The sequence below is a fragment of the Urocitellus parryii genome, chromosome 5 (assembly GCF_045843805.1).
Source record: "Urocitellus parryii isolate mUroPar1 chromosome 5, mUroPar1.hap1, whole genome shotgun sequence".
Classification (NCBI taxonomy): Eukaryota; Metazoa; Chordata; class Mammalia; order Rodentia; family Sciuridae; genus Urocitellus; species Urocitellus parryii.
Window position 1 is genome coordinate 174,108,030 of NC_135535.1, and position 7,344 is coordinate 174,115,373.

Sequence of the window (7,344 nt, forward strand, 5' to 3'; positions counted from 1 at the left end):
ACACATCCCTGGGAGTCTTAAGCAAGGGAAGTGAAAATGGGTGTGCATGTGGCATAGTATCAACGTCATGGCTCTTTGCACAACAGACATTGAAAGGTTGGCAGCATCAGCATTCTCCACGGGTGGAGTTTTGGATAACCTTGCTGATCACATACAGCATATATATAGTTATCCATGCATATATATAGTTTTATTCAACTATAAATATTCAGCAAATTGTTCTAAGATCACCAATTCTTTAAGTGTGGTTAGAAACTTCACAAAATATGTATATTCCCTGTTTGTGTGCAATCAGAAAATTGTACAATCCACTCATACACTATTATAAGGCCTGAAGCAAAGACATTCATGCCAATACCTACACTACCAAAGTCTTTAGAAAAGACAGGGGAGGTATTCAGTTTTAGAAGCCATAAAATTGGAAGGCTGACATGTCACCTGAATTCCTGAGTTATGAAACTGGCCAGTAGCACATAAACACACACATTCACATCACATATAACTAGATATATGAGAGCACCTTCTAAAATTCTCTCAAATATCTCTGCTTGCAATACACATGATAAAATGTTTCAATGAAAGGGCTAATACTAATCTCCAAGAAACAAAGCAGAGTGAGATAAATGAGCCAAAATATGTATGGGTAGAGAAACCCATGTGGAGAGGCAGGGTTCCCAAGGAGTTTTAATACACCACTCCTATTTAACAAGATATACATATGAGAGAGAGAAAGAGAGAAATATTTGGTCTTATTTTGTTTGTGCAGAAATTTTAATATTTTTCTCTGTGAATGCTTAATAACTTGAGTCTGTGAAATAAATTAGCAATAGAGAGAGTTATGGCTTCAATCTGAAATGTTCCCCCAAATCTCATTTTTTGAAAGTTTGATTCCCAATTTGATTGGATCATGAGGGCTCAGATTTCATAAGTAGATTAGTCCACAGATTCATCATTTGAATGAGAAATTAGGAGGTGGTAGAAACTGTAGGAGGCAGGGCCCATTAGGAGGGAATGGGTTTTGGATGGATACCTTTGGGGACTCTATCTTGTGCTTGGTCTCTCTCTCTCTCTCTCTCTCTCTCTCTCTCTCTCTCTCTCTCTCTCTCTCTCTATCTATCTCACCTTCCCATATTCCCACCTGTGATTCCCATCTACAATGTGTTGAACTACTTGCACCCACCATGCCCTTGCACCATGATGTATTGCCTTACCACAGGCCCAGAAGGAATGGAGTCAGCCAACCACACGGAAACCTCTAAATCTGTGAGACAAAACACATGTTTTATTCACTAAGTTGATTTCCCCAGGTATTTTGTCCCAGTGACAAAAACTGACTAACATAGAAAATTGATGCCAAATAGAGAGGTCATTCTTGTGACAATACTTGACCATGTGGTTCAGAGCCTTTGGAACTGGATTGGAAGAAGAGTTTGGAAGTTTTGGTGATACAGGCTAGAAACCTCCTAGAAAATTAGATGCAGAGCTTAATGGACAATTCTAGTATGAGCTTAGAAGACCAGAATGCTGCTCAAAATTCACAAAGTACAGACAGTGCTGATGAGTTTCCACATGGGAATGAAGACACTATTGGTAAATGAACTAGAGGCCATGTGTGTCACATTATGTCAAAGAACTTGTCTACATTTTGTCCATGCACTGAGGTTTTTGTGAGATACCCTGAGGCCATATTAAGAATTAGTTGGGCCTCACCTATCACAGCAACATACATGCCCCTGCCTGAATGCTGTATTGCATTAAAGGTGACAAACTAATTAATTAGATGGAGAATATTTCCAGGGAAGACAGCATTCAGGCAGGGGCATATGTGTTCCTGATGGTTATGAGTCCCATTTCCTGTAAGAAAATAGTAAGAAGCTGAGCAGAAAGCTTTGAACAACTTTCAGTTTGGCCAGAAAAGCAAAGGTACAATTGGGCCCATGGAAGTTGACACTAAAGAGATGACCCCTACTAAAGGAAAGCGAAGGACTATGCACGAGGACAATGAGATGCTTTGAGGGCATATTAAGCATTAATTGGGTCCCACCCATCACAGCTCAAGGGTGTAAAAGAGTAAACTGTTTCAAAAAACTTTGGTTGAAAAGAGACCCTGTGATGCCTTATGTGCAGAGGGCCATCTAGGGAATTGTGTCCTTGGGATGCCTTTCCCCATATTCAGCCATCCAGGCACTCAGGGATCACACAGTCATGGTCCCAGTTGTCGGGGCTGCTACCTCCACTGGTGGCAAACCTTGGCATTATCCAGGAGGTGCTAGCTTGGCAGGAATGCAGAATGTCAGAGTTATGGGGTCATGGAAGCTTCCACTAACATATCAAAAGAAAGCCTAGGGTCCCAGGTAGTGTGTGACAAGGTTGGAATCCATGAGGGCAGCCCCTTAGTGGATGACATATGAAGCTGTGAGAATGAAGCCAAAACTGCAGTGCAGACCCAGGGACTTTAAGATGCCAGGAAAATGGAACATCTGCCCAGGAAAGCTGTAGGCAGCAAAGACAGCCAGCCCAACAGAGAGGCCCTGTGTGCTGGAGAGGCCCCGTGTGCTGCGACCAGCAAGTCCACATAGGTGGGACTGCCCCAGCTCTTTGGAATTCACATTTCACTGTCTCGTGGCCTAGTTGTTTGACATGGACCAACAGGATTTCATGATTGCCCAGCTGGGTTTCAGTCTTGCTTTGGCCTCATCATTTCTTCAATTGTCAGCATTTCTGTTTTTTGAAATGGAAATGTTTACTTTCTGCATATCTCACCATTTGATAATGGCAATGTGAAACACACTTTATTAATGTTGACAGAGGCTTACAGATAAGAGTTGCCTTGAGTCTGAGACGACTCTTTGGACCTGGAATTTTGGGCAATGCAGAAACCATTAAAACTATAGGGAACAACTATATAGAACAACAATCTTTCCTGCTTGCTGCCTCCCAAAATGTATAACTTTTTGTTTTCTGCCCTAACTTAGATAATAACTACCAAAGTTTTATAATATTGGTGTGTCTGCTCTGTCTTCAGAACAATACTCTACATTCCAGAAAGACCAGATATGAGGTTATGCTACTTATAGAATTTATTATTTTCTAATACATTTTTGCTATATATCCTAAGATTGTAAAGAAAATCAAACAAGAATATTGGGGAAACATGTTGAAAGATAAAAGTGTATTACAAATATCATAGGCTGTTAAACTACTCAATGCGTAGTTATTTAGCGATTTGGAAATGCAGTTGAGTCAAGTTCTTTCAGTTAATTCTTATATATTCCCAGCCCTTATTATATATATTAATTTTGAGACAGAATCTCTCTAAACTGCTTAGGGCCTACGTTGTTCACACTATCTTTGAACTTCCAAATCTCCTGCCTCAGCCTCCCAAGTCAGTAGATTGCAGGCATGCACCACTTTGTCCAGCTATTTCCACCAAAAATGTATAACTAATGAAATAAAAAAGTAGGTGGCAACAGCACATGCCCTCTCCCTGATGCCTGCTCCTGCCTTCTCCCTGCTTCCTTAGTGCCTAGGCCAGGAGCTACCATCCTCTCTCCTGGCATCCCTGCACTCACTGGCCCTGGATGAAAATCCTGTTTGACACCCAGCAGCTGCTGGATCCACCAGGATCCTTTTCCTAATGACTGTGCCTTGGAAATGAACTGCTTCCTCCTTGAGTGAGGCTGTTGTCCTGGACCAAGGAGAATTCAACAGAAAGGGGTTCTTTTTAGGGGAAGGTCTGGTGGTACTGGGAATTGAATTCGGGGACACTCAACCACTGAGCCACATCCCAAGCGATTTTTTGTATTTTATTTAGAGACAAGGTCTCACTGAGTTGCTGAGTGCCTTATAGTTGCTGAGGCTGGCTTTGAACTCACAGTCTTCCTGTCTCAGCCTCCAGAGCAGCTGGGATTGCAGGTGCAGGTCTTCACACACTGCCAGGGTTTCTTTTTTATGTGGCCAGGTCTCCTCAGGCACTTCAAGATCTAAGAGCAACAAACTTTTCCTCCTCTAAAATCATTCCTGACAGGTCTTTTGGTTACAGCAAAGAAATAGCTGAACAAACCACATCACTAAAAATTTATTCACAGCTAATAAGACTTTTGATGTTTTAGGGAAAGAAAAAGCAAGGAAAAAAAAAAACCTGTCTGGAATGTGCAAGCTGAAAATGACATAAATAGCTCCCTATAGTGATATATTTTATATGTGTATATATTCATATCACATATAAAGAGAACCCTAAGAACATCTTTTGAAGTGTTTATAGCGAGGTATGTGATATAATCTCCTTCTTCGCCTGACCCAAAGTATTCATTAAAATTTGCAAAAAGTACTAACTCTTACAGTGTGTTTTGTTGGCCACATAACAAAAGAATACATAGGAAAGGAAAGTGTGTGAGGGAAGGGGAGAAGGGGTAAGGCAGGGTAATAGATTTCATGAATAGAATCCAAGTTTGTTATATGTATGAAAATGTTTGTGTATGAAAATGTCATAGAGGAACCCATTATTTTTTCAATTAACATGCATTACAAAATGTAGTGAAACTTTTTAAATACATATATATATTTTTTAGTTATACATAGACCCAATATCTTTCTTTTATTTATATTTATGTGGTGCTGAGGATAGAACCCAGTGCCTCACACATGCCAGGTGAGCATTCTACTTCTGAGCCACAAATCCAGCTCGTGAAAAGGTTTTATTAAAATATTTTGAACAAACCATGAACTGTAGAACCAACTCACACAGCCCAGGGAGGCCAGAAGCAACGGAAGTAAAACACAGTGATCACATGGCATAGTATCAACTTCATGGCTCTTTGCAGGACAGACATTCACAGGATGGCAGCATCAGCATTCTCCACGGGTGGAGTTTTGGTAACGTGATGAAGATCACCTTTGATCACTTGAACAGGACCATGTGAAATCCTGAAATCTTTTCCAATTAACTATAAATATTCAGCAAAATGTTCTAAGATCACCAATTCTTTGAGTGTGTTTGGTTGGAAACTTCACAAAATATGTATATTCCCTGTTTGGATGGAAACAGAAAACGGTAGAATCCACTCATGCACCATCACAAGGACCAAAGCAAAGACATTCATGCCAATACCAACACTACCAAAGTCTTTAGAAAAGACAGGAGGTGTTCAGTTCTTTTTTTTTTTTTTTTTTTTTTGATTTTTTAATATTTATTTTTTAGTTCTCGGCGGACACAACATCTTTGTTGGTATGTGGTGCTGAGGATCGAACCCGGGCCGCACGCATGCCAGGAGAGCGCGCTACCGCTTGAGCCACTTCCCCAGCCCCGACTGAAACTTCTTAAACTGAGCCAGAATAAGCCCCTCCTTCCTCCAGTTGTTCATGTTTTGGTCACAGCAATGAAAAGTTGACTAACACACAGACTCAAGGTGGATAGAAGTTGGCAGATCCTCTCAGTACAGCATATGTTCTCCTTTGGCCTCTACATGTGCTTTTTTCAGCATGTGATCTCCTTTTGTTTTGGGGGATATAGTCAGTATTCAGGCATGTGCATTAGAAATGATCCTAACAAAAATCAACCTAAATACTGCAGTGCCATCTGTGGATTCTCCTCAGGAAAAAAAAATCCCATATTAAAATGAAAGTTTGTAAATGAAGCTCCATGGTATAGTCTCTCACAAAACCTAAACAATGTGTGATCAATTTTAATAGCAATTGTGGGAGATGTTTTGTTGACTGAAAAGGATTTGTGAAAAGAGAAGACTCAGATTTAAACCAGCTCTCTCCAAAAGATAGAGAAAAGAAGAGAAAAACCAATCAAATCAAATGACCTAAGTTGCCTAAGGAGATTCTCAGATGCCCTAACACTAAAAAGAATCCAGGAAGATAAAACCAATTGCCCTGGAAGACAAGTATCCAGGAAGGACCTTTCCCATTCAGGCTGCACAGAAATGTACAATTCGGCATCTGGTTCATCCGTTCATTTTTCATTAGCGTGGTTCTTCTGAGTTTGTAAAGCTCTCTTCCTTCCCCAAAAGTAACACTCAGGGTTCCACCTTAGTTTAAGGGAGAAAGTCCTATAGGTCTCAAATCTTATTGGGACAGGTAGGTGTCGTCAGGCCTGGGTTTCCATCCCATTTTTACTACCGTAGGTTATGTACACCCTTAAGCCTTCTTGCACTCGGTCCCAGCGTCCCGAACGGGGTTAACGCAGCCCTCCTTCCAGCTGTGAAAGACGCCGCTCGTTGGCGGCTAACAGACCTGGTCCCGCGAGAGTGGCTGTCTCAGCCCCAAGGCATTCGAGGCGGTGCCGAGTCGCGCTGGGTTACGCCCCTCCCATAGGCCGGCGCCGAGCGGGTAAAGGCTGCACAACCAAATTCACCGAGAATCCGGCATTCCTCCTAAAAACCGTAAGGCCGCTGGGGTTGATGCAAGGCTCCAAACCTGTCCAGGAGCTCCCGCCCGCGCCAGGACCCGAGTTGCAAACCCGCGCGCCGCCGCCCATCATGAGCGGCCCCTTGCGGCCGGGCTCTAGCGTCTGGCGGCGGGCGGCCACCGTAGTGCTGGCTGCCGGCTGGACGCGCCCGCGTGCCGCCGCCCGGTCACTGCCCCCGCCGCCCTCCGAAGGCTTCCGGCTCCTGCTGCTGCAACGCTCCCCGAACCAAGGCTTTATGCCCGGTGCGCACGTCTTCCCGGGAGGCGTGCTGGACGCGGCAGATCGCTCTGCGGACTGGCTGCACCTCTTCACCGAGCACCAAGGGCAGCCGCGCTTCGGCCTGGGCCCAGCGCCGCCCCGGAGAGCCTCTTTCCCCTTGCCGCCCGACGCCGCCGAAGGACGCGCCGGGGCACTGCCAGATGACGTTGCCACGCGCATCTGCGCCATCCGCGAGACCTTCCAGGAGGCCGGGGTGCTGCTGCTGCGGCCCAGGGGCTCCCTGCAGGGCTCCGAGCCCCCAGGTCCCGCTCGGGAGCCCGGCCTGGCCCTGGCCCCGCCGCAGGACCTGGATGCCTGGCGCCGGTGTTCAGTTCTTGAAGCCATAAAATTGGAAGGCTGAGCTACTGAGACATGAAATTGGCCATACACACGCATATTCATATCACATATAAAGAAAACCCTAAGAACATCTTTTAAAATTCTCTCAATTTTCTCTGCTTGACAATATACATGATGAAATGTTTGGATGAAAGAGCAAATACTAATATTCAAGAAGCAAAGTAGAGTGAGATAAATGAGCCAAAAAATGCATGAGATAGAAGATAATCCCATGTGGAGAGGCAGGGTTCCCAGGGAGTTTTAAAACATCACAACTTCACTTATTTAACAAGATATACTTATTAAAGAGAAAGACATGGGGGGAGGGAGAA

The 7,344-nt window shown here is 43.9% G+C and overlaps 1 pseudogene; it reads left to right on the forward strand.

Annotated features, from left to right (window-relative positions):
- Positions 1 to 4,657: 4,657 nt before the first annotated feature.
- On the forward strand, positions 4,658 to 7,046 carry LOC144254889 (acyl-coenzyme A diphosphatase NUDT19 pseudogene; annotated as a pseudogene).
- The last annotated feature ends 298 nt before the right edge of the window (positions 7,047 to 7,344 follow it).